A 27,924-nucleotide genomic window follows, 5' to 3' on the forward strand; every position below is an offset into this window, starting at 1 on the left:
CTGTCAAAAGGTTTGTGAAATATGTTCAATTGCAAAAAAATGTTCCTATCAATGTTCGAACAGATTTCACTTGGTTTCCCAAATGAAGCACCGGGTACCTGCAGCAACAGGGTTGGAGAGCCCGTGGCGTACAGAGTTTGGCCGGAATATCACCTGTCGCGCAGAAAACGTGGTTGATGCTTGGAGTGAAATCATATTTATTTCTCAGCTGCTCATAATAAAGCACATGCTCTGCTATAAAACCGGAGTAGCCTACCAGGACCGGCGGGGAGGCACTCGGCCTCCATTCCCTATTCGAGTGCATTACAGATTACATGTATTTTTGTCCCCTGCCCGTGTTCATGCCTATTTATTTGATAATGAGCAATTCTAAATAAAAACTAATTTGACATATTAGTAAAGAGAAGATTACATTTCTAATAGTCTGATCATCAACAGCCTACAGTCGCATCATGCAGCCCGTAAAACGTTTTGATTTCTATGACATTCCAAGGTTTGCATCATCCACAACTGAAGTTGCCAAATAAGTCACTGGACAGTTGTGTGGCGTTGTCCAGTCCCAGCCTGCCGGCCTGGCAGTGGCGGTCGACCAGGAAACATCCTTGTCTGAAATCTTTGAGAAGCCAAGCAGGAACGGGAAAATATGATCACTTGATGAGGCGAGGAACAGAGCTTGTTTCCATATAACTCTATATTTAGCATATCTAGCATATAGGACCTGTTTGAAATGCTCAACAAATCAAATCAAATCGAATTTTATTTGTCACATACACATAGCCAGTTCATATGCTCGCTTGCTCCGGAATGGGAAAAATATCATTTCTATTTTACTCAGATAAGTTCAAATATATTCTTCTTACTATAAAATCATATAATATAAAATAATGGCACGGGAGTTAAAAGCATATCTTGCCAGCTAAACGAACAAGCCTACATAGCCTATGGCATGGACCATAGCCAGATAACACACAGTATCTGTTCTTCTGAAATACATTGTCTTCATACCATATTGTTTCTTTAGACCTAACAAAAATACATACATGGATTTATTGTGGTGGTGTATATTCAATTGATTTATTATACTTTTTAAAATAGATGTTGCAAAGGTGCACATCAACAGCTTGTGTGGGTGGAGGCCTGGAGATACTAAACGTGTTTATGTTAATTAACGGACAACTACTGTGACACCTGCAGGCTTTTACATGACAATAACCAGCTGACAAAATGTCATGACCGCCACAGCCCTAGCAGCAACACAGCATTGGATGTGGCTCAACTTGACCCAGACAGCTAAGGAAACAAGAGAACAGTGCTAAATTGAAGGAAGGGTGGCTAGATCACAGTCATTTCAGGTGGGGCTTGGAAATGTGACTACAGTCACTTCAGTTAGAGCTTGGATATGTGACTACAGTCACTTCAGTTAAGGCTTGGATAGGTGACTGCAGTCATTTCAGTAAGGGCTTGGACATGTGACTACAGTCATTTAAGCTAAGGCTTGGATAGGTGACTGCAGTCATTTCAGTAAGGGCATGGACATGTGACTACAGTCATGACTGCAGTCATTTCAGTGACTACAGTCATTTCAGTTAGAGCTTGGATATGTGACTACAGTCTGGGTTAGGGCTTGGATATGTGACTACATTCACTTCTCTTTGGGCTTGGCAATAAAGTTGTGTGAAAAAGAAAGATAAGACAACAGTCTTAGGGCTAATAAGAGGAATAGTATCAGCACTGTGACATTCTAGGACACACATTGAAAAGTATGTGCACACCACGTCCAATTAGTGGATTCGGCTATTTCAGCCACACCCATTGCTGACTGGTGTATAAACTCGAGCACACAGCCATGCAATCTCCATAGCCAAACATTGGCAGTAGAATAGCCCATACTGAATGACTTTCAACGTGGCACTGTCATAGGATGCCTCCTTTCCAACAAGTCAGTTCGTCAAAATTCTGCCTTGCTAAAGCTGTCCCGGTCAACTGTAAGTGCTGTTATTCTGAAGTGGAAACGTCTAGGAGCAACAACGGCTCAGCCACGAGGTGGTAGGCCACACAAGCTCACAGAGCGCAGAGTGCTGAAGCGCGTTGCGCCTAAAAATCAACTGTTCTCGGCTGCAACACTCACTACCAAGTTCCGAACTGCCTCTGTAAAAACCGTCAGCACAAGAACAGTTCGTTCGGAGTTTCATGAAATGTGTTTCCATGTCCGAGCAGCCGCACAAAAGCCTAAGATCAACATGCGCAATGTCAAGCGCATGGTGTGGTGTAAAGCTCACTGCCATTGGACTCTGGAGAAGTGGAAACGCATTCTCTGGAGTGATGAATCACGCTTCACCATCTGGCAGTCCGACAAACAACTCTGAGTTTGGCAGATGCCAGGAGAACGCTACCTGCCCCAATGCATAGTGCCAACTGTAAAGTTTGGTTAATGAGGAATAATTCCAGTTAAGGGAAATCTTAATGCTAAAGCATACAATGACATTCTAAATCATTCTGTGCTTCCAACTTTGTGGCAAAAGTTTGGGGGAGGCCCTTCCTGTTTCAGCATGACAATGCCCCCGTGCACAAAGTGAGGTCCATATAGAAATGTTTTGTCAAGATCGGTGTGGAAAAACTTGACTGGCCTGCACAGAGCCCTGACCTCAACCACAGCGAACAACTTTGGTCTGACTGCGAGCCAGACCATATCGCACAGCGTCAGTGCCCAACCTCACTAATGCTCTTGTGACTGAATGAAAGCAAGTCATCACAGAAATGTTCCAACATCTAGTGAAAAGCCTTCCCAGAAGTGTGGAGGCTGTTATCGCAGCAAAGGGGGGACCAACTCCATATTAATGCACATGATTTTGGAGTGAGATTGTTCAACAAGCAGGTGTCCACATACTTTTGGTCATGTAGTGTATCAAAGAGTAGATAGTTATGAAATGAAACTCAGAATTTCCTTGAAAATTATCCTCACAGTGTGTCCCTTAGCTGTCACTCAGATAGAATACCAACATGAACCAAAATCATCTCGTGTTACTTCCAACTGACAATTACAGACTTCTCTGACGTTTGTTCATTTAAACCAACATTTCTATACAAAGACCTTCCATCAAACAAAGGAACATAACACATAATGAGTATTCTAACACCAATCAAGCTAAACAAGAGCATCACCACCCAGTCCCTCTAATCATATCTAACTGACTTCAAACTGACTGAGCAGAAACTGCAGCGCCTTGAAATTGACCCAAAAACAACACAGGCCAATTCCACAGTTTCCTCTCCAGAGAGAGCAAGGGAGAAAGGGAAGGAGGGGTGAGACAACAGACAACTTTGTTCTTCCTCCTCAATCTCTATGGCAATGACCTTAGCATCCCATTAACTGAAGGAAACATGTAATGTATCTACAAGTATATACAAGTACAATCTTGGAGTTTTTGAGTCCTTTCGTTTGTATCTGTTTGTCAGAAGGATGCTTATAAACTGATCTGGACACAGACAATGTGATCTGGACAGTGTTTCTGTGACGTGGCCCAGGGAGGAAACAGAGGTCTCAGAGTTGTTCTCAGAGACAAATGGGAGGTAAGACGGAATGGAAATGAGTGTATTCCACTTCCGGGATGTGCCAGGTGACCCTGTCAACAGGAAGCAAGGGGTCAGGGGTCATCATTATGTTCTGCTCTGTCAGCTCTATCAGTCACCTCTCTCTCTCTCTCTCTCTCTCTCTCTCTCTCTCTCTCTCTCTCTCTCTCTCTCTCTCTCTCTCTCTCTCTCTCTGAGGAGGCTGGTTACATGAATGGGGAGAAGTCAATGTTGGACCTGTGCTCTCTTTTTGTGGGCTTGTGACCTTCTCATTACCCCGGGACATGATGCACAGGAAATTCTCCCAGGGTCGTTTCTAGCTTTTTTGGAGCCCTAAGGGGGATTTGGTTGGGGCCCACCCCATCTTGCGGGCACTCGAGCAGCGGCCACTTATGCTTAGAAACTAGAGGTCGATTTTTTTTGCCTATGCCGATTATTGGAGGACCAAAAAAGCCGATACCAATTAATCGGACGATAAAAAAAAATGTATTTGTAATAATGACAATTACAACAATACTGAATGAACACTTATTTTAACTTAACTCGCTCCTCCCTGGGCTCGAACCAGCAACACAACGACAACAGCCCCCATCGAAGCAGCGTTACCCATGCAGAGCAGGGGGAACAACTACTAGAAGGCTCAGAGCGAGTGAAGTTTGAAACGCTATTAGCGCGCGCTAACTAGCTTGACACACAACGAAGAGCTGCTGGCAAAAACGCACTAAAGTGCTGTTTGGATTAATGTTTACGCGCCTGCTTCTAAATACCACCGCTCAGTCAGATACTTAGATACTTGTATGCTTGTATGCTCAGTCAGATTATATGCAACGCAGGACACGCTAGATAATATCTAGTGATATCATCAACCATGTGTAGTTAACTAGTGATTATTGTATTTTATAAGATAAGTTTAATGCTAGCTAGCAACTTACCTTGGCTTACTGCATTCGCATAACAGGAAGTCTCCTTGTGGAGTGCAACGAGAGAGAGGTAGGTCGTTATTGCGTTGGACTAGTTAACTGTAAGGTTGCAAGTTTGGACCCCCCGAGCTGACAAGGTGAAAATGTGTTGTTCTGCCTCTGAACAAGGCAGTTAACCCACCGTTCCTAGGCCAGCATTGAAAATAAGAATGTGTTCTGAACTGACTTGTCTAGTTAAATAAAGGTATATAAAAAATATAAAAAATCGGCGCCCAAAAATACAGATTTCCGATTGTTATAAAAACTTGAAATAGGCCCTAATTAATCGGCCATTCCGATTAATCGGTCGACCTCTACTAGAAACGGCACAGACTTCCCATTACCAAAAGGTTGCTAGATCAAATCCCAGAGCCGATAAGGTAAAAATCTGTTGTTCTGCCCCTGAACAAGGCAGTTAACCCACTGTTCCTAGGCTGTCATTGTAAATAAGAACTTGTTCTTAACTGATTTGCCTAGTTTACAGTCACGCTACACCCTTACACTGTACCCTGTCACGATAAAAGGCGGTGTGGTGTGACATACTGTCTTTTCATCACTCTCACGTTTATGTGTTTTATATCACGAGATTGCTATTAATCCCCTTCAGATTACTTTCTTATGGAATTACATGTTGATTTTTATCTAAACTACACACCCTCTCCCTCGTTATTGTGCCTGCCCATTCTAGCTATCTTTTATTGATTTTTGTCGAGCAGCTCTATCCTTGCGTGCTAGCTACTGTAGTTAGCTGGTTAGCTTAACATAGCTACTGTAGTTAGTTAGCTTGTTGTACCTGTTGTTAGCTCTTTTTGTGCCAGTCCCTGCTTGACTGAAACACCAGCCTATTGATCAAGCATTACCACTCCCTCACTTGGAGTTTAGCTGAGATCACGGAGCTCAGCGGTGCTGTAGGCTATCTGTCCTCGCTTGACAGAGTCCACCAACGCCAACCTTGACAGTCCATGCTTGACTGTGCCAGTCAAATAGTGTCATATAGAAGTGACTTTCAAACCCTGACCTAGATACATATTTAGGCGGAAGACTCGACGACGAAGCACAACGGGTCGGAGACAAAGGTAAGTATACATTTCTCTTGAAGCATCCGAAGTGATACAGAGGCACATTTTTTTTCCTTTTTCTTGGAACACACTTATCTTACTGAATCGGTGCTGAACACCCATGTTAACAGTTTGAAAAACAACTCCAAGCATCAGATGAGCACACACTTTGCATTCTTTGCTTGGGAGTTTAACATGCTCAAGTGGCTGCACAGGGTAGCAGCTCCTGGAAACACTGCACTGAGATGCAGTAGGAGATTAAGTCACTGGAAAGTTGTATGGCAACCTTTGAGCCTGCCCTCAAGCACATCCTGACCAGGCTTCCCCCACCGGTACCAAACCCAACCCTTAACTCTGAACGGAGCGTGGTTGTTGAATCGAATGACACTGACATACTGTTCACAAGAGCCTCTCACTCTAATGACACAGACTATGATCACAGACTATGGACCACAGCTCCAACATCGTCCAGAGGGTAGTGCATACTAGGCCGTACGCACTACCCTCTGTAGTGCCTTGCGGTCGGATGCCGAGCAGTTACCATACCAGGCGGTGATGCAACTGGTCAGGAGGCTCTAGATGGTGCAGCTGTATAACGTTTGTGGATTTCAATCTCCTGAGGGGGAAAAGGCGTTGTCGTACTGTCTTCAAGTCTTTCTTGGTATGTTTGGACAATGACAATTTGTTGGTGATATGGACCTTGAAACTCTTGACCCGCTCCACTACAGCCCTGTCGATGTAAATGGGGGTGTGCTTGGCCCTCCTTTTCCTGTAGTCCATGATCATCTCCTTTGTCTTGTTCACGTTGAGGGAGCGGTTGTTCTCCTGGCACCACACGGCCAGTTCTCTGACCTCCTCCCTATAGGCTGTCTCATTGTTGTCGGTGATCGGGCCTACCACCGATGTGTCGTCAGCAAACTTAATGATGGTGTTGGAGTTGTGCTTGGCCACGCAGTGGTAGGTGAACAGGGAATACAGAAGGGGACTAAGCACACACCCCTGAGGGACCTCCATTTTGAGGATCAGCTTGGCAGATGTGTTGTTGCCTACCCTCACCACCCGTGGGCGGTCCATCAGGAATTCCTTGGATCCAGTTGCAGAGGGAGGTGTTTAGTCCCAGGGTCCTTAGCTTGTGAGCTAAGGACCCTCAACTATGGTGTTGAACGTTGAGCTGTAGTCAATGAATAGCATACTCACATAGGTGTTCCTTTTGCCCAGGTGGGAAAGGGCAGTGTGGAGTGCGATTGAGATTTCATCATCTGTGGATTTGTTGGGGCGGTATGCAAATTGGAGTGGGTCTAGGGTTTTCGGGATGATGGTGTTGATGTGAGCCATGACCAGCCTTTCAAAGCACTTCATGGCTACCGACGTGAGTGCATTGGGGCGGTAGTCATTTAGGCAGATGGCATTTAGGCCAAATTTTATTTGTATTTACAGATGGCAATCAAGTTTTTTATAAAATTACGTTTAAATGCCTCTCCTGTGAAGTACTGTAGTGACGTGTGAGGTACGCCTAGCTTTTTGAAACAGGTCAGACGGTTATTGCAGTGCCCGCATTCATTTGGTTAACCAATAAACGTCATCCAAAATTCTATAATTGTCACAGACCCAGTCCATTTATCTTCCTGTAATATGATTTGCATGCACACGTATTATAAGTCATATTAATACCTCTAGATAATGAGGGTTCCGATGAGGCTCTTAGCTAAATGTATGTGGGTTGATTTCTAATCCTTTAATTAATATATAAATATTTAATTAAGATGCCCAGTCTTAGATCCCCTCTCTCTCTCTCTCTCTAATAACTGAATTCCTAAAGCAAAACTATCCATGCTAATATAAATACAGCTCTCTACCCTCTTCTCTCGCGTGCCAATCACATCCAGGCTCCCATGCTCTCCCTGTGCCCTTGTTGAGAGGGTAGTGTGGGTATACAAAACTACAACACATTGTTACTGTTTGGTGTTGCTTCCTAGCCTCCTCCAGGCTTGAAGGAAAGGAGAAGTGGAAGGAATGAGACTGATTTCCCATCATCACCTGCCGGGGTCAGAGCAGCATGTTTCAACAGACACAGGTCTTGCCAAAATACTCAAAGTCCTGTCCGCCTAACTCCCCTTCCCCTCTTCCCTCTTCTCCCCACTTGCTCCCCAACGTTCTCACCCTACGGCCTTTGCCAAACCAGGGAGCAGAGTTGAAAAAAAGTGCAGAGAACAAACTAGCAGAGCCCAGAGGAGAGTAGAAGCACCCCCTGCTTCGCTCTGCTCCACCGTGCCCACTACAGCACAGGCCCGAAACACGCTACACACATAGTGACACACGCTACACAGACACACACAGACACACACTCATTCACTTCTCACACACACTAATACACACACGTTAAACACGTACCTCTCAATCAAACGCTAATTATTCTCACTTGTGTCAATATCCCGCTGGTGGTTTGACTGCAGCGTGAGACACAGGCCCGAGGTGCACTCCCTGAGGCCAGGCAGAGAGAGGGAGCACTACAGATGACAGAACAATTACCTTAATGTTCATGAAGACATTGAGAAGGTAAGGTAAGTCATAGAGCTATGGTACAGATGTACTGTGGTTCTCCCACAGGGGATGAATGGATGCGCTCCACACAGAGGCCTTCCGTGTAGTCTGTCCAGTGAAGTCGGTCCACACAGCACATACATCAGTATAGTCTCACACTGCCACACTTTCAGACAAATGCAAGAAAGACGGAAGGAAATCAAGGTTCAGGAGATTGCAATATGTCACAATGAACCAATTATAAAAAATGTATCAACGTTAAAGTTGCATCAACTTTAAGAGGGCCAAGAGAGGGCAGAACTTGACTTAGCAGACTTGAAGCCAGGACATACGCACAGATAGTACAGTACAGTACATGCACACAAACACATGCAGGAACCCTGGCAGTGACCTATACAGGGACCTACACATGCAGGGCTCTCCAGAGGGTGGTGTGGACTGCCCAACGCATCCCCGGGGGCACACTGCCTGCCCTCCAGGACATGTCGATGTCACATGAAGGCCAAAAATATCTTCAAGGACATAAACCACCTGAGCCACGGCCTGTTCACCCCACAATCATCCAGAAAGCGAGGTCAGTACAGGTGCATCAAAGCTGAGACAGAAAGACTGCAAAAACAGCTATCTCAAGGCAATCAGACTGTTAAATAGCCATCACTAGCCGGCTCCCACCCGATGACTCAACCCTGCACCTGCTGCCCTATATACATGCAATCACTGGCCACTCTAATAATGGAACACTAGTCACTTTAAAGATGCTTACATACTGATTTACTAATTTCATATGTACAGTTGAAGTCGGAAGTTTACATACACCTTAGCCAAATACATTTAAACTCAGTTTCACAATTCCTGACATTTAATCCTAATAAAAAGTCCCTGTCTTAGGTCAGTTAGGATCACCACTTTATTTTAAGAATGTGAAATGTCAGAATAACAGCAGAGAGAATTATTTATTTCAGCTTTTATTTCATTCATTATATTCCCAGTGGGTCAGAAGTATTTGGTAGCATTGCCTTTAAATTGTTTAACTTGGGTCAAATGTTTCAGGTAGCCTTCCACAAGCTTCCCACAATAAATTGGGTGAATTTTGGCCCATTCCTCCTGTAGGCCTCCTGGCTCGCACACGCTTTTTCAGTTCTGCCCACACATTTTCTATAGGATTGAGATCAGGGCTTTGTGATGGTCACTCCAATACCTTGACTTTGTTGTCCTTAAGCCATTTTGCCTCAACTTTGGAAGTATGCTTGGGGTCATTGTCCATTTGGAAGACCCATTTGCGACCAAGCTTTACTTCCTGACTGATGTCTTCAGATGTTGCTTCAATATATCCACGTAATTTTCCTTCCTCATGACGCCATCTATTTTGTGAAGTGCACCAGTCCCTCCTGCAGCAAAGCACCCCCACTACATGATGCTGCCACCCCCGTGCTTCATGGTTGGGATGGTGTTCTTCAGCTTGCAAGCATTTTTCCTCCAAACATAACAATGGTCATTATGGCCAAATAGTTCTATTTAAGTTTCATCAGACCGCAGGACATTTCTCCAAAAAGTATGATCTTTGTCCCCATGTGCAGTTGCAAACCGTAGTCTGGCTTTTTTATGGAGGTTTTGAAGCAGTGGCTTCTTCCTTGCTGAGCAGCCTTTCAGGTTATGTCGATATTGGACTCATTTTACTGTAGATATAGATACTTTTGTACCGGTTTCCTCCAGCATCTTCACAAGGTCCTTTGCTGTTGTTCTGGGATTGATTTTCACTTTTTGCACCAAGTACATTCATCTCTAGGAGACAGAACACGTCTCCTTCCTGAGCGGTATGATGGCTGCGTGGTCCCATGGTGTTTATACTTGTGTACTATTATTTGTACAGATGAACGTGGTACCTTCAGATGTTTGGAAATTGCTCCCAATGATGAACCAGACTTGTGGAGGTCTACAATGTATTTTTCTGAGGTCTTGACTGTTTGATGTAGGCCTTGAAATACATCCACAGGTACACCTCCAATTGATTCAAATGATGTCAATTAGCCTATCAGAAGCTTCTAAAGCCATGACATCATTTTCTGGAATTTTCCAAGCTGTTTAAAGGCACAGTCAACTTAGTGTATGTAAACTTCTGACCCACTGGAATTGTGATACAGTGAATTATAAGTGAAATAATCTGTCTGTAAACAATTGTTGGAAAAATTACTTGTGTCATGCACAAAGTAGATGTCCTAACCGACTTGCCAAAACTGTAGTTTGTTAACAAGAAAACTGGTTTTAATGACTCCTAAGTGTATAGAAACTTCCAAACTTTAACTGTATATATTCTATTCTATTCTACTGTATTTTAGTCTATGCCACTCCGACATTGCTCGTTCTAATATTTATATATATATATTATTTTTTTACTTTTAGACTTGTGTGTATTGTTGTGAATTGTTAGGTACTACTGCACTGTTGGAGGTAGGAACACAAGCATTTCGCTACACCCGCAATAACATCTCCTAAATATGTGTATGTGACCAATTCAATTTGGTCTTGATTTGATTTGATTAGTTACAATAGCAAACAGGGCAGCTCATGACACAGCGCTGGCTGACAAAATAGAGCCCTTGAACAAATACACTGGAAACACGCCCTTTGTCTCTCTGAACAGCTGGCTTTCATCATATCTGCATGTGTCAGCATGCAGAATGAAGGCATGGGAGTGTGTGTGTGTGTGTGTGCGTGTGTCAAGTTCGATGAGTGATGAAAGCAGGTCATGCGAGGATTTGGTCACACCCTGTTTGCCTCATTACTATCATCAGCGAAGCAACCTAGAAAATAATTTGAGAGGGAAATGCACACAAGCACAACACTCTCACTGCTACACTCAAACAGTGCTTTATTGACGAACAAACAGAAACAGAGTCCCAGGGAGTCAATCAGAGAAAAAAAAACGAATGAGAAAAAGCCTGTTAGCATTTTTGTGGCTGCTGTTTTCCCCCCCGAAAGCTGATGCCTCATCAGAAGCAGAATGCTCCTTGGAACCAAACAAAGAGTTGTAACAATGGCGAACTCAAACCAAGACGACAATGGAACAGTACCACAAAGCCCAGAGAAATGGGGAGGAACAGTGAGAATGAATGACAGTTATTGGGAACTAAAATAAAACATTTAAGAGCGCAGTTCAGAGTGATTTGGAGACAGAAGTAGAGAACAAGGAGCACAGGAGTACTGTCCCACTAAGAACAGAATGACAGCAACGTTTTTTGGACATCTTTATTTGATCCTGTCAGGACCGGCTGAGTTTTTTGTTCATTTTCTGGACCGGCCTTGATTTCAAAGTCCAAGGACGTTGATTTTTGGTCTGGTCAATGTTTGGTTCAGATTTGGTCCGGTCTGGACCAGCCTTGATTTGGCCCGAACCTAGACGTCCGGTCTGGACCAGGCTTGATTTGGCCCGAACCTAGATGTCCGGTCTGGACCAGCCTTGATTTGGCCCGAACCTAGACATCCGTTCTGGACCAGCCTTGATTTTAGTCCAGACCAGACTAAATCTAAACCAATCATAGACATCTATGTATCACAAGTTTGGTCAGTACAGCAGAGTAGAGCATAATAGAGTACAGCCCCAGAGGTTTCTCCTCTTTCCACGGCTTTCTTTCCTTCTTCCTTTCTCTGCTCGGTGTCTGTCTTGTCCGAAGCCAGGCTCATTGTTAGGCCACATCGCTCGTTCCTTCTCCTATCAACGGGCACAACAAAGGCTACCTTGAAGAACAGGGAGATTTCTTTATTTTGTCTCTTCCAAAGATACAGCAAGTAGAGAAACCGGGTACGAACGGAATCATCCAACGACTGCCACAAAAACAGCAGTGCAGCAAGCAGCACATTAACATTAAACATGAGATACACAGAAACCATAGAATGGAAACCATTTCCTCTGTGCGTCCATGACATTTCATGTGGTGTAGCAGCGATAATTTAACTGTGACCCCCCCCCCCCCTCTTGAAAACAGGAAGTCATATGGCCCCAAAATGCTTGTTCTCTTCCAGGACAGCAGAGAGAGAGAGAGAGAGAGAGAGAGAGAGAGAGAGAGAGAGAGAGAGAGAGAGAGAGAGAGAGAGAGAGAGAGAGAGAGAGAGAGAGAGAGAGAGAGAGAGAGAGAGAGAGAGAGAGAGAGAGAGTAAAAAATAAAGTCTATTAAAGAGCGAGACTGCAACACAAGCCAAAGCATGGCTGCTGAGGAACATACAACAAAGTGTTTCTCCTCGTGTTTAGCACTGTGAGGGTCTTTTGGGCACTTCACAAAATATACAATGCCAAAGAGGGGTGTGAGAGGGGGGTTGTAGCGATGAGCTGCTGCATATCACAAACCAGATTAGTCCAGGGCCATTTCCAAAAAGCCAGCTACCACAAACTTGACCTTGATTCAGCCACTTACTAACAGACATAAACACTACGCATGATTCATTTTTGGAGCCAGAAACAAAAGTGTACATGTATTTGTGAAAAACGAGCGACTAAAATAAAACGCTAAAACGGTTTTCAACCATCATTCAACAACCCAGGGATCAACCCTGTGCTGGTTTCAAGTGTATTTAGACCAGTTAGAGGCTGCTGATGGGAGGACGACTCATAATAATGGCTGCAATGGAGTCAATGGAGCGCGTGGTTTCCATGCGGTTGATACCATTCCACTATACACCATTCCAGCCATTATTATGTGCCGTCCTCCTCCCAGCATCCCCCACTGATTCAGACACAACTAGAACATTGGAGTAAGGACAGGAGGGCCTCTCAGTTTGCTGTTGAAACACAACAGAAACAGCAGACATAGATTGGTACAACAAAGAACTCCTGTCACACAGGTCATAGCAGCGAGGTCACTTACACGGAGGTCACCGCCCGAGACTTAGCCAGAGGGCTCCGCCTTCTTGGACATAAACGATCAAAAACGGATTCGTTTGAAATAGTTCACTTCAAATACAATTGGATGTATCCGACAGTTGTCATATCTCGTGTGGTTTACCTCTTACACGACAGAAATCAAACACAACAGGGAAAAGGATTGGAATCACGTGGAGCCCAGGAAGAGTAGCTGCTGCGTCAACAACAGCTAATGGGGATCCTAATAAAATACTAACGACAGCCGTGTCAACACCAGTTCCTTGATGAATGCACTCGTAAGGACACTGTTCCCAGTTCAAAGACCTTGATAATAGGCTATCTTCTAAAGCCAAACACAGACCTCATGTTATGTTACATACTTGCTTCTTCTGACTGTTTACTGTAACATGCAGTCTGAAACAGTGTGGCTAAAGTGGTGCTAGTTTGGGTGTACTACTTCTCAGCATTCCGGCACATGGCATACAGACACAGCAGTGGCCCTTTGTGTGACACTTGACCTGAAAATAGAGCATCCGATTCCAGGTTAATTGGTGGCCACAGCGATCATCGGACCCCCATTACATCAGCTCTCATGGTGGGCCAAGCCTGTGGGACGGAGCCTTGAAAGAGACTGAGAGGAGAGGATGGAAGAGAGCAAGGCTGAAGACAGCCATGAGACAGTTAGACTGACTGACAGGAGAGAGAGGGCAGTGAGTTTGAGTGGTAAGGAGGGCAAGGCTCAAGGCTGCGTGGGGCGGGCGGGCAGGCCCGGAGGCCATGAGGCTCGGACAGCATGGGGAGAGAGCTGGGAGTAAGACTGAAGTAGTCAGACAGGATACTAACAGACATGAAGTGATAGAAAGCAGAGAGCTACAAATGGAGCTGTTCAATAGCCAGTTATACAAAGAGAGAGAGAGAGAGAGAGCACTGATGGGAGGCAAGGGGGGGGGGGGGTGCAGGGTTGTGGAGAGGACCAGAGCTAATGCTCTGTAAGACAGCCAATGTGTAAGATGTACTAACCAAACATGAGGTGTGAGGCCGTCATTGTAGTGATATTCAATCAGATATTCCTCAGCCTGAAATCTCAGGACGTTTCAGCCCAGGGCAGGAAGTGCACAACAGGAAGTGATTTCCTCACTCACAGCCAATCAAAACAGAAGTCCATCTATGACCATAGAGTCAGCAGCAAGCTGTAGTTAGACTATGTATGAATATGAAACATTATTAGTGACACACAAGTGATGAATGTGAAGAATGTGACAGGAATTCTTGAAAAGTATTGCATTTTCATCCACCCACACAGACAGACTAGTACTAGCGAAAGTGAAGAGGCAAACACTGGGTCTACTGTGTCCCCTCTATAGGCCTTGGTCAAAAGTAGTTCACTTTAGATGGAATAGGTTTCCATTTGGGACGCAACCTATCACTACTGATAGAGCTCCACAACAACAAAGTCGTCTCACTCTAAAGCTGATTAAACGACTCGGTGAACATGGAGGCATCACGACAGCTCTGGAGAACGTGTCATGACACAAAGGAATCCTTTTGGTGTGTTTCCAATTTGATCTGACATTTACCAGTCCTGACAGCTAGGCTTGTACCCAGCCCTGGCAGCATGGTTCATTGGTTATATTCTACTGAAGGGCATTTCCATGTAAAAGGACCCATGAACACCAACATGTGAAGTTCAAATTGGTTGTCAAATGAAAGCTAAGACTGTATTTTGGGGGGAAATTAAGGCATATTTATATTTTTCAATTGATTTCTAGTCAAATAAATGGAAAAGGGTTCTTAGACAGCATCTACCAGAAAAAGTCTTAAAATGTACTAAAAATACATCAAAACACATTAATGTTGACGTAAAAGACCCCTGCCAACTAATATCAACACTTACATTATTAATTGCCTTCTGTAAGTTTAAAAAACTTTGCCTTGTAATTCCATTACCAAAAACTGACAACGTATCTTCAAGTTTTTTTCAAACTTTTCTCCCTCATGAGGAGGGAGAATAATGATTAAGTTCACAGAGGTAACAAGTAAAGCTAGACATACCAATTAGTTATAGTATTTTAACTGATATCAAGTTTGTATATGAATTATTCAGTGATTAAACCATTGGCTACTTGTCACGCCCTGACCATAGAGAGCTGTTTATTCTCTATGTTGGTTGAAGTGTGATAGTGACTCGGGTGGGTCATCTAGGTGATTAATGGTTTATGTTGGCCTGGTATGGCATGGTTCCCAATCAGAGACAACAATAAACAGCTGTCTCTGATTGGGAACCATACCAGGCCAACATAAACCATTAATCACCTAGATGACCCACCCTAGTCACTATCACGCTTCAACTGTTTATCGTTGTCTCTGATTGGGAACCATACCAGGCCAACATAAACCATTAATCACCTAGATGACGCACCCTAGTCACCCTAGAACTCTACGCACGCTGCGCCTTGGTCCAATCATTATGACAATCGTGACACTACAATGGGAAATCATAGTAGTCACAAACCACAGTTGGGTCACCTGCTACTGTCCTCTAGGGATGGGCATTTGAAATGATTGAAATAATAGCATACATTTTTTGAGATATCTGGGTAGTCTCAGGAAGAAAAGAAAAAATGTGACCAATCAGAATGACGCAAAATGCCACAACAGCAGACAGTGCGCAGTAGTTTCTCCTTCCTTTCCTTTCTTCCAGTGAGACTGACCAGAGAGAAGGAACACTGTGGTGAAACCTGAGTCACACCGCATCTGCCTCATGCACAAATTCATGTTGTTCCTATGACCAGAGAAAGTAAAATATTCCTTGACATTAAATAGACACGACACTAGTAATGATGATAAAAACCCAGGGCTGTCGACACTTGTGGCTACAAATGTATTACAGCTGCAGCCCGAATGCATCAACACATTCATTTTTCATGCTAAATAGAAATGTGCTGCTGGGCCTCTCTGACATAAGAGAAACTGCCCATCTACCATCCGACTATCAGATAAGGGGGGGGCACTTTTGATCTGAAATCACCCTCACCCACTAATTTATTTGTCATTTTTGCAGATTAAAAGTGTTAGAGCTATTAATGTATCGAACATTTGCTATGACATAGGCAATGAATATATAGCATGACTTTGGATTTCGGCCCTGTCTCATAATCTAATGGTTTAGACTAGGGGTCCTCAACTGGCGGTCTGCGGGACACATTTTTGTTAATAGTTGGACATAAAAGACTGTAAAAACAATCAGGAAATGAGCTCCAAGTGATTTTAATTTAAGAAATCTGTTCCCAAGTATTCCCACGCTCAATAGAGAGACACGTGATCGTATACATTCGAACCGGGGACCGATGTCTATCAGTGAATCGTTACATTCCTAATAGACGTCTATGTTTTACGAGTTTGGACAATACAGTAGAGCAAAGTAAAGTACAGTAGAGTACAGAACAGTAAAGTCAAGAAAAGTAGAGTACAGTATTACATTAAAGTGTAATGTACTGTATTGTACTGTACTGAACATATCTACTTTACTTTACTGTACTCTACTGTGCTTACTATGTGATACATAGACGTCTATGACTGGTTCAGATTTGGTCTGGTCCGGACCAACCAAAATGTGGTTGTTTGGGGGCGGATCTCATTAGAAGAGTAGCCAGAGGGTAGAATAATACTCAAATATGCAAATATGCATATTTCTACCTTTGTGAACCTATTCAGAATGCATCACCATGAAGTTAATTATATTAATATCCATGATAAATTATATTTATATCCATGATTAGCATTTCTGTATAGTACAGATCAGGGACCAATGATGTAATTCCATTACAGGGTATAAATCCACTTTACCAAAATAGATTTTTTTCAAAGTCAAGGTGTCATGTCATAGCTAACACCCCATTATTTCTTGAATCTTCGTGTATTTGTCGCACTTGGTCCCTTTAGGCCAATTTTCTGTGAACTCATTGCAGTTCGCTTAATTATTTGTACATTGTGAACACTCCAAATGAACAGACCCCTCAAAAGAGCCCCCTGAAGCGAACCGATCTGAGACCATCCCGAGAGGTGTTCAGTTCGCTTGAATTCCGCGGAACGATTCCCATTTTTAGGGCAATGTGAAAACAAAGCTCCACAGGTTCACTTGTTATTATTCTCGCACCACAAACTAGACTACTGCAACACCTTGTCCCCTGCTATAATCCCTCACATTGGTGCCACAGCAGACAAAAGATGATGGTGTGCAGGTTCACAGAAAAAAATGTGTGCTGTTTTTGGTTAGACCCATTGATTAGCGATTGTCAGGGATGCACAGAAACTCCAAAACGTGTGCAGTTTTTAGTTCAGATTATTTGTTTGTAAAATGTGATCTATAGGATAAGAGAGCTTCATAAGCTAGGGTTTGAATAGTGAGAAGACACCAACATATCTTGTGAGAATCACAACGTAGGGTACAAAATGTATTCTAGCCGACATTGGGTGTACAATTTTCAATTACAGCATTATTTAATCTGCATTTATTATCCTGCTATTTATTCTGTTACCAATAATATTTACATCTTAATAATATCTTCTGATTACAATTATTATGTCTCATCTTTTAACTAAAAGCTATTCTATTAGTTTCCAAAATGTACTGTACGTAGCTGTCTGATAACACATTCTGATGGAAGGGCTTGCCCTGCACTTTGTAAAAACCCAGAGTGCATTGTGTGAATGTTGGAAAGAGATCAGGGTTCCTTTCTAAACATAGCAATGTCAATGCAAACCATACTCAGAACACAAAATAGGTGAAATAGTGAACTGGCAAAAGCATTGAGTCCTTATTCAAAGGCAAAGGCAGTGTGAATACAAAGAACCGAGTTCTTTTGCTTCTTTTTTTTACCCCAGAGTTCACTTTAAAGAGGACAGAGATCGGTTCTTTTAAAGAGGAACATATGTGAAAACACTCTTAAGAAGATATTTAACATCGTTTTGGGAAAACGACGTCACATAAAAAAAGGGAGATTTTAACAAAATTCTGTTACCAAACTTTGCATCTACACAGTTCTTCCAGTAAATGTGTTTTTGTAAAATATTCAGTGGAAATTGTTAAATTGAGTTGTATGGATTATTCAACTTTGAAATCAATGGTTTCTGTTTGGGTAAGATTCCGTTTCCATGGAATTGCCATAAAGCAGCAAATAATTTGTTGTTAAGGAGATAATGATGCTGAAATCCCACTTCAAACAGAACTTGAGCTTGTAGATCAGAATGCACTTTGATCCTCTTCAGACCCATCAGCGCATCCCCACAGCATGAGAGAGAAGAGAAAGAGGGCATTAAGCATTCAAATGATTAATTGGCTGCATCTCTAGAGCATCCTTCCCCTAAAACAGCCGGTCTCTGAGGAAGAGTGTGCCAGGCATGGCGGTACCACAGAGACCAGGATACAGGAGCATCTCTCATTGCCCGGAGGTGTGGCTGCTGCAGGGGACCCGACTTGGTATTCCCATCTTTCTCTCTCTCCCTCTCTCTCTCTCCTCATCCTCTCTCTCTCTCTCTTCTCATCCTCTCTCTCTCTCTCTCCTCTCTCTCTCTTCTCATCCTCTCTCTCTCTCTCCCTCTCTCTTCTCATCCTCTCTCTCTCTCTCTCCCTCTCTCTCTCTTCTCATCCTCTCTCTCTCTCCCTCTCTCTCTCTTCTCATCCTCTCTCTCTCCCTCTCTCTCCTCATTCGCCACCCTTCACTTCATCCTCTCTCTCTCTCTCTCTCTCCTCATTCGTCACCCTTCACTTCATCCTCTTTCTCTCTCTCTCCTCATTCGCCACCCTTCACTTCATCCTCTTTCTCTCTCTCTCCCTCTCTCTCCTCATTCGCCACCCTTCACTTCCTCTTTCTCTCCGTCTCTTCCGTGCCTGGGGTTGCCAGGGAGGATTGTTGGTCAGCAGGATAATCGTATTATTACAGCAAGTCGTGACGGTTAACTTTAAACCCCTAAGCGCTCGCTTCTGTGTGTGTGTGTGTTACAAAGAGCGAGTGAGAGTGCAAAGGGGGGTAGGGAAACACACAGAAGAGAGAGGAAAAGAGAGAGAGACAAAGGAGAATAAAGCGTGTTTTTGTGTTTGTGGGTCTAAGCGTGGCGGTCTATGAGCACTTATGGAGTGTGTGTGTGTCTTTGTTTGTTTGCGTTTTTGCTGATCTGGTGTGTGTGTGTGTTGTTAGGGCCTCTAAACACATCTCACAGGTTTTGGCCAGCCGCAGGGAACTGTGGGTTGAGCTGTAAAGGGGTGAGCAGGCGGTGGAGCAGGCGGGCAGGTTTATTATCTGGGCTGGGCAGACAGCGTGGTGGGGAAGGGAGGATGGGAGGCTGGGAGAGGCTAGGATACGTATTGCAATTCACGATTCTCAGAATTCTAAATGTTTTGCGATTTGATACTGCGATTTTATTGCGATTTTATCTTCCAAACATATTGCTCACTATATGTCTGCATTAACGACAGAAGAGAGAGCATGACTGCGACTCTGCAACTGGATCCTGGACATCCTGACAGGCCGCCCCCGGGTGGTAAGGGTAGGTAACAACACATCCACCACGTTGATCCTCAACACAGGGGCCCCTCAGGGGAGCGTGCTCAGTCCCCTACTGTACTCCCTGTTCACTCATGATTGCACAGCCAGGTACGACTCCAACACCATCATTAAATTTGCTGATGACACAACGGTGATGGGCACGATCACAGACAACGATGAGACACCCTATTGGGAGGAGGTTAGAGACCTGACTGTGTTGTGCCAGGACAACAACCTCTCCCTCAACATTATCAAGACAAAGGAGATTATTGTGGACTACAGGAAAAATAGGACCGTGCACACCCACATTCTCATCGATGGGGCTGCAGTGGAGCAGGTTGAGAGCTTCAGGTTCCTTGGTGTCCACATCACCAACAAACAATCATGGTCCAAACACCAAGACAGTCGTGAAGAGGGCACGACAAAACCACACCCCCTGAGGAGACTGAAAAGATTTGGCATGGGTCCTCAGATCCTCAAAAGGTTCTACAGCTGTAGCATCGAGAACTGGTTGCATCACTGCAATTGCTCGGTCTACAGAGGGTAGCTTCCTGCCATCCAGGACCTCTATACCGGGCGGTGTCAGAGGAAGGCCCTAAAAATAGTCAAAGACTCCAGCCACCCTAGTCATAGACTGTTCTCTCTGCTACAGCATGGAAAGTGGTACAGGAGTGTCAAGTCTAGGCTTCTAAACAGCTTCCTTTCCCCAAGCCTTAAGACTCCTGAACATCTAGTCAAATGGCTACCCAGACTATTTGCATTGCCCCCCTCGCCCCCCTCTCCCCCTCTTTACACCACTGCTACTCTCTGTTGTCATCTATGCATAGTGACTTTAATAACTCTACCTACATGTACATACTACCTCAACTAACCGGTGCCCCCGCACATTGACTCTGTACCGGTACCCCCATGTATCTAGTCTAGCTATTGCACTTTTACTGCTGCTCTTTAATTACTTGTTACTTTTACCTCTTATTCTTATCCATATTTTTTTTCAAACTGCATTGTTTGTTAGGGGCTCGTAAGTAAGCATTTTACTGTAAGGTACACCTGTTGAATTCGGCACATGTGACTAATTACATTTGATTTGATTGGACAAAACGAGGAGAAATAAAAGTGGGAAATTAAATTACCGAAAACATGTTGGCTCGCTAATTAAAAAGAAGATGGAGAACAAGCTAAACCATGAAAATGTTTCGCCGCAGGTACAACCTACTTGCACGAACTAGCGCTACCTACAGTAGAATAAGTATTATTATTATAAACGTTTTTACAAATGTCGATATAAATCGGCCAAAAATTATATTGCGATATGTAACTGTACCGATGAATTACAGGAGGAAATTTGGGATCAGGGAGAAGACAATATAACAGTACAGTCAGAAAGGCTTGTGACATGTACAGATATGTACAGCCAGTACGGTGTACAGCACACTGGGACATAATATGAGGGGAAAATGGACACGATGTGACACAGTGAGTGTACACTCCAGTAGCCTTCACCTCTGTGAGCGTCCTATGGCTGTTTGGCAGGCCAGCCTAAGCCCAGCCACTCTCCCTCTCCCTCCCAGTCCTAGTCTCTCTCTAACAGCCTCTAACTGGGAGCTCAAAACTGCCCTCTGGCATCAGCAGCCAGAGCAACGTTCTCCACTCCGGAGTCGGAGTCAGTTTAAACCAAGGATGCCTGTGGACATGCATGGTGGTCTTTAGTTGATGGCAGACAGTGCTTTACTATCCCTCACAGAGAGATAGAGAGAGAGATAGAGAGAGAGAGATAGAGAAAGAGAGATAGAGAAAGGGAGTGAGTGGGAGAGACAGTAAAAAGAGAGAGACAAAGGCAGGTAGAAACCTTTCATGTAAAGCCCAAGAAATAGGAGGGAGAGGGGTAAACATTTCGGGAGGGTGTCCCAAAGACGGACAGACAGTACAGACCATAAGGAGGGAGACAGAACTAGACGATAGGCGGGGAAATAACGGGAATGGAGGGAAAGAAGAGGAGGATGATAGAGGCATGACAGGAGGACAGGACATACAGTTGCCCAGATGGCCTACAGAACCTGGAGCTTCTCAGAAAAGGCTACATACATTAAAGCGCTAATACAAAAAAAGATGTCCTCTATTCTGCACTACAAGTACAACCCTATACACTGAGTGTACAAAACATTAAGGACACCTGCTCTTTCCATGACATAGACTGACCAGGTGAATCCAGATGAAAGCTATGATCCCTTATTGATGTGAATTGTTATATCCACTTCAATCAGTGTAGATGAAGGGGAGGAGACAGGTTAAAGAAGGATTTTTAAGCCTTGACTCAATTGAGACAAGGATTGTGTATGTGGGCAGAGCCCCACCTGTTTAGCTTTTTTGTTGTTGCCTGTGTTGCATGTTATTTTGTCATTAGTATGTGTCACATATCAATTTGCAAACAATGTAAAAAAATACAAAATAAATAAATCTTTGCGTTAATAAAGCCGCATACAAACATGGTCTTTTTAATGCTTTCTTGAGTAAGGCAGCTCCAAATTGCGGGTGCTTCAGCCTAGCTCAGTGCTTTCTGTGGTGGTGGGGCAGCCAGTGGACAATACATAGCGTAGGGTTTTGCTCTAGTTGAGTTCTGTCACTCATGGGGACACTACGTCACTGCATATCTATGGGGAGAGCAAAACAATTCCAGCCTCTTGGGTGCTGCCATAGAGTTACATTAGAAGTGCCAATCCAAGAAGGCTCAAGGTCAATGGCAACAGATAAAATGACGTCAAATCACGTTATATCTACAGTAGCTTTGATTGGACTGATCATGTCAACGTCATACTTTCAAAATCTTAGCTAGCAAGCTAGACAAGCAGTCATCGTCATGAATCACGTTGACAATCGACTGGCAAACCCTTTTCAAACCTTGTCATATGAAGAGAAATGACAGATAAAACGTATCGGTGCATCATCGGGCCATAAACATTAGAAAACAAGTTGGAAATCGCAAATTCAACAACGAGTGGTTTGGAAGGAATTAGAGGCTAACTGCAAGTGTTGTAAAGCAATCACTAGCCTGCTATTCAGTGAAGTAGGTGTGTGGTCCAAGTCTGGGTTTAAGGGTCTCTTTAAAAGCATAAACATTCACATGCCATGGGCCAGAAAAGGTTGAATACATTGGCCATGCTGTCAATCCAGAATGACTTCTGTCGCGTTCAAAACAACTGGAAACTCGGAACTGGGAAATCTCAGACTTCAGTGAGTTCAAGACAACTGGGAACTCAGAAAGAAATGAGCTCCAACTGGGAAAATACGTTTTGAACGGTCATCCAACTCGGAATTCCAAGTCGGGAACTCTAGCCTCTAGCTCCAACCTAAAGATCACTGACGTCATGATTCAACCTTGTTTTTTCCCCAAGTTCCCAGTTGTCTTGAAAGCACCATACATCCAGAGAATGCCAGACTCTAATGACAACGTTTGATGACAAAATTTGCCCACAAGAAGGACTGCCGCACCACCTTCCTGTTTCAAGTGAGCACAGCACAACAAAGTGAGTCCAAAAATGTCTTGCATGCTGCTGCAAAAATTATGTAATATGCCTAGGAGATATGTATACTGTAGCTAAGAAAGTAATACTAAGTGAGTGTTGTGTAGTAAGCTTTTATTATCCCATGTGCGTCACCCTGATATTTTGGTCCCTTTCCCCCCTCATAACTTAGCCTACTGTTATGACTTGGTGGTGAACATGTAGCCTTTAGCCTATTTTAGAGAAATGTAACCATTGAATAATGTAAGCGCCTTCATTGTCTGCTTATATGCCGCTTTTATTTATCCTACGGTTCTGACTTGGTGTACAGGGAGATTACGGTACTAACGGTCGATGTTCTGAATTCTGTCGCTGTACATTTAAAAAGTGCACAACAAATTATTTTATTGACTACATTCGTCCTAGCTCACTCATCAATGTCTTAATCGAAATGACGGATTTCCTTTTATCCGCTCATCGTCCCCTTATGGTATAGTTTGTGCATCTCAATTGTCAGTAGAAACCACATTTGTTTAAGCAAGTCAGCCATATCAACTATGCTTTAAGGCAGTAAATGAAGCTGAAGAAATGTTTCGCTGCCAGACAAGGCTCAGCTGATAGCCAGGTGTAGCAGTGGTAAGGATTCACTACATGGTGCTGAAAAGAAAGCTCTGCTGTTGGGACAGCTTTATGAAGGCCCTAACAGTTTGTGGGCACCGTTTGTCACCGTTATAGTGCAATTAATGCATTGTTTACTGTTGTTGTGTAGTGGCTTTGCTGGCATGCATAAAAAAAACATGTTTTTTTAGTTTGCCCACCTAAGATTTACATGCTAAAATCACCACTGGTAGTAGGTGCCAGGCTCACCGGTTTGTGTCAAGAACTGCAAAGCTGATGGGTTTTTCACGCTCAACGGTTTCCCATGTGTATCAAGAATGGTTCACCAACCAAAAGAACATCCAGCCAACTTGAAACAACAGCATTTGGAGTCAACATGGGCCAGCATCTCATGGTCATGGTCAGCTGAGGCCAAATTCTGTCAGTGACATGCTAGAGTCGTTCACTGTAAAAACAACTAAACGGATAATATCATCATATAAAATGTGAGATGACCTGACCACAGACTAGTAATGTTCCAGTATGTTCCATTAAGGTGCTTTTATGTGCCTTTACGAGGTATTCATGTCACAAGGCAATATAAAGACATCATGAAAGTAGTGGTGTAATAAAATATGTTCAATGTCTGCCAAGAGTTATACAATCAAATCACATAAATCTGATTTATCTCACATGACAAGTCATTTCAAGGTTGATTTTTAAACCATGGAATGTAGACAATAGGCAGAATCTACCGCACACCCAAATGTCACGGTTTTCATATGGTGAAGGAGAGTCGGACCAAACTGCAGCGTGTATATTGAGATCCATGTTTAATCAAACAACGTAAACACGAATAAACACAAACACTACAAAACAATAAACTAAATGAAAACCGAAAACAGCCTATACTTGTGTCAACTAACACAGCACAAGGACATCAAGACACTCAGGACAATCACCCACAATACAACCAAAGAATATGGCTGCCTAAATATGGTTCCCAATCAGAGACAACGATAAACACCTGCCTCTGATTGAGAACCACTTCAGACAGCCATAGACTTAACTAGAACACCCCACTAAGCTACAATCAATCCCACTATCTACACACCACATACAAAAACCCATGTCACACCCTGGCCTGACCAAATACATGAAGAAAAACACAAAATACTACGACCAGGGCGTGACACCAAAGCTGATTTGTGAAGATGCTGGAGGCATAAGGCAAAACTGGAGAAAGAGGAAAAAGTCTCTGCACACTTCCAGTCAGATGCAAATGCATCTTAATATAGCTGAGCTTGTCACAGCTGTGTGGAGAGATGGACCAGGGCGCAGTGTGCTCTGAGTTCCACATCTTTATTTTAGTGAAACTTGCAAAACAAAAGGAAACAAACAACGAACCGTAACATCAGCGGTGCTACGTGCACTAACTCAAAACAAGATCCCACAAAACACAGAAGGGAAATGGCTGCCTAAATATGATCCCCAATCTGCCTCTGATTGGGAACCATACCAGGCCAACATAGATATAAAACAACCTAGATTACCCACCCTAGTCACACCCCGACCTAACCAAAATAGAGAATAAAAAGGCTCTCTATGGTCAGGGCGTGACAGAGCTTTCGGTCAGTTGACCTTCATCAGAGCATATCTCCACCAACAATAGTGGGAAACCACTTGACTTTACACAATCTTCCCCACTGTTATACCAAGATTGTTACAACAAGAAAGTCTATAAGACATCTAACTTCTTGGGTTATTCAATTGCCTATATTTAGATTGGATGTCCTTTATCTAGATAAAGGACGTCTCTATAAGACACTAACCCAATCACATCATCAAAGTGGTCACTGTTTTCTCCTGGAGCAAAAAAACACATTTATATCCATGCCTGGAGATACATCTCACACAGCAATCTAGATGAACCCTCTTTGACCTCAGCCTCACGTTACAAGTCCACAATAACTTATAACGTTGCAGAGCCTTCGCTGCTTCAACATGACCTGCTGTTGTGTAACAGTATCGCTGGCCTAATTAAAAACAGGGTGATGACACAGTCAATGATAAAGGGGATATTCTAATGGTTACAGAAACCAGCAGTCACACACACAGGGATTAGCATAGCCCGGTCCCAGACCTGTATGTGCTTTAGCCAACATATGCTACATGGGGTGGCAGGTAGCCTAGTGGTTAGAGCTTTGGGCTAGTAACTGAAAGGTTACTGGATTGAATCCCTGAGCTGACAAGGTCAAAAATCTGTCTGCTCCCTAACAAGGCAGTTAACCCACTGTTGCCTGCTAGGCTGTCATTGTAAATAAGAATTTGTTCTTAACTGACTTGCCTAGTTAAATAATGATTACATAAAACAATCACAGCCATAGCCAGAGGAGATGGCTTAGGATAAAACACATACTACGCTATAGATCTGATCTGGGTCCAGGCCGGTTGATGAAGGGACCGTTAGAAGGTGATCTGTGTCGTGACGGAGTGAGAGATTAAAGGTTTATCATGGCGGTTAGAGAGGAGATGTTCAGGATCAGTCAGTCTACCATGTAGGACAGCCTCTAACCTCCTCATCCCACTGTCATCCCCCTCTCTCCATCCAACAGCCTCTAGTCCATGCTAGGCTCCCGCTAGCCCCCCCACCCAGATTACCCACTAAGCCTGAATTTGAACAATACCTAGGCCTGCCTGCACCTCCCCACTTCACCCCAGCAGAGAGTGGGCGGCCCGGGGATTAAATATTGTTAGCGGGGGTTATTTTTGGAGTTGGCTGGAGGAAACGGCCGGAAGCTCACACACACAGTCACTCACACACTCTCTCGCTCTCTAGCTGTCAGTGTTTTGTGTTTGTTCGAGTTGACCCAGGCAGTGCCAGAGACGGCTCTTCCCTCTCCAGAACCGATGTGGTGCGCAAACACACACAAACACACACACACACTCACACACACTCACTCACACACAGGGAGAGAAAATAACCCCAGCATGACCTGCAGCAGCGCTGAGGATGACAGATAAATCTGGTAATTCATCAAAGGCTGTGAAGGAGGGGAGGGAGGGTGGCAGCCTGGAAGGTGGTAGTGTGGAAGACTGCAGAAAGGGAGTAGGGTGGAAGATGGTAGGGTCGATGAAGTGTTACGGTGGATGCCTGTGGGGAGGAAGGATGGAAGGTTGTGGGGTGTTGGTGGGAAGCCATATGCCATCTCCATAGGTTACTCTGACAGTGAGTCTCTGACCAAAAAGAGTGAGCTGAGCAATGCCGCTGAAACAACTGCAACAGTGGGTATGAAGATAAGCGATATGTGCTGCAGTTATACTCCTCTCACCAGATGGAGTCAAGTTAACATGACATTACGGTCATGGCTATCATATTACCAGACAGGGATCTTACTTCCCATTGGCAGTACCAGTCAAAGACTGGACACACCTACTCATTCAAGGGTTTTTCTTTATGTGTACTATTTTCTACATTATAAAAATAATAGTGAAGACATCACAACTATGAAAGAACACATATTGAATCATGCACTAACCAAAAAGTGTTAAACAAATCAAAAGTGTTAAAGTGTTAAACAAATTATATTTCAGATTCTTCAAATTAGCCACCCATTGCCTTGATGACAGCTTTGCACACTCTTGGCATTCTCTCAACCAGCGTCATGCTTTTCCAACAGTTTTGAAAGAGTTCCCATATATACTGAGCACTTGTTGGCTGCTTTTCCTTCACTCTGCTGTACAACTCATCCCAAGCCATCTCAATTAGGTTGAGGTCGGTTGATTGATGCAGCACTCTATCACTCTCCTTGGTCAAATAGCTGCAGAATGCTGTGGTAGCCATGCTGGTTAAGTGTGCCTTGAATTCAAAAAAAAAAATCACAGACAGTGCCACCAGCAAAGCACCCCCACATCATCACACCTCCTCCTCCATGCTTCCAGGAGGGAACCATACATGCAGAGATCATCCATTCACCTACTCTGGCGTCTCACAAAAACACGGTGGCTGGAACCCAAAAAAATCAAATTTGGACTCATCAGACTAAAGGACAGATTTCCAATGGTCTAAGTCTCTTCTTCTTATTGGTGTCCTTCAGTAGTGGTTTCTTTGCAGCAATTCGACCATGGCCTGATTCACACAGTCTCCTCTGAACAGTTGATGTTGTGCAGTGTCTGTTACTTGAACTCTGTGTAGCATTTAATTGGGCTGTAATTTCTGAGGCTGGTATCTCTAATGAACTTATCCTCTGCAGCAGAGATATCTCTGGGTCTTCCTTTCCTGTGGCGGTCCTCATAAGA

At 43.8% G+C, this 27,924-nt stretch overlaps 1 protein-coding gene across 3 annotated transcripts in view; it reads right to left on the reverse strand.

Moving 5' to 3' along the window:
- LOC123999143 (rho GTPase-activating protein 26-like) overlaps positions 1-27,924 on the reverse strand; it is a 125,189-nt gene that overhangs the window by 75,933 nt on the left and 21,332 nt on the right. The window lies entirely within an intron of this gene.

Source organism: Oncorhynchus gorbuscha, linkage group LG16 (genome assembly GCF_021184085.1).
Source record: "Oncorhynchus gorbuscha isolate QuinsamMale2020 ecotype Even-year linkage group LG16, OgorEven_v1.0, whole genome shotgun sequence".
Taxonomy (NCBI): domain Eukaryota; kingdom Metazoa; phylum Chordata; class Actinopteri; order Salmoniformes; family Salmonidae; genus Oncorhynchus; species Oncorhynchus gorbuscha.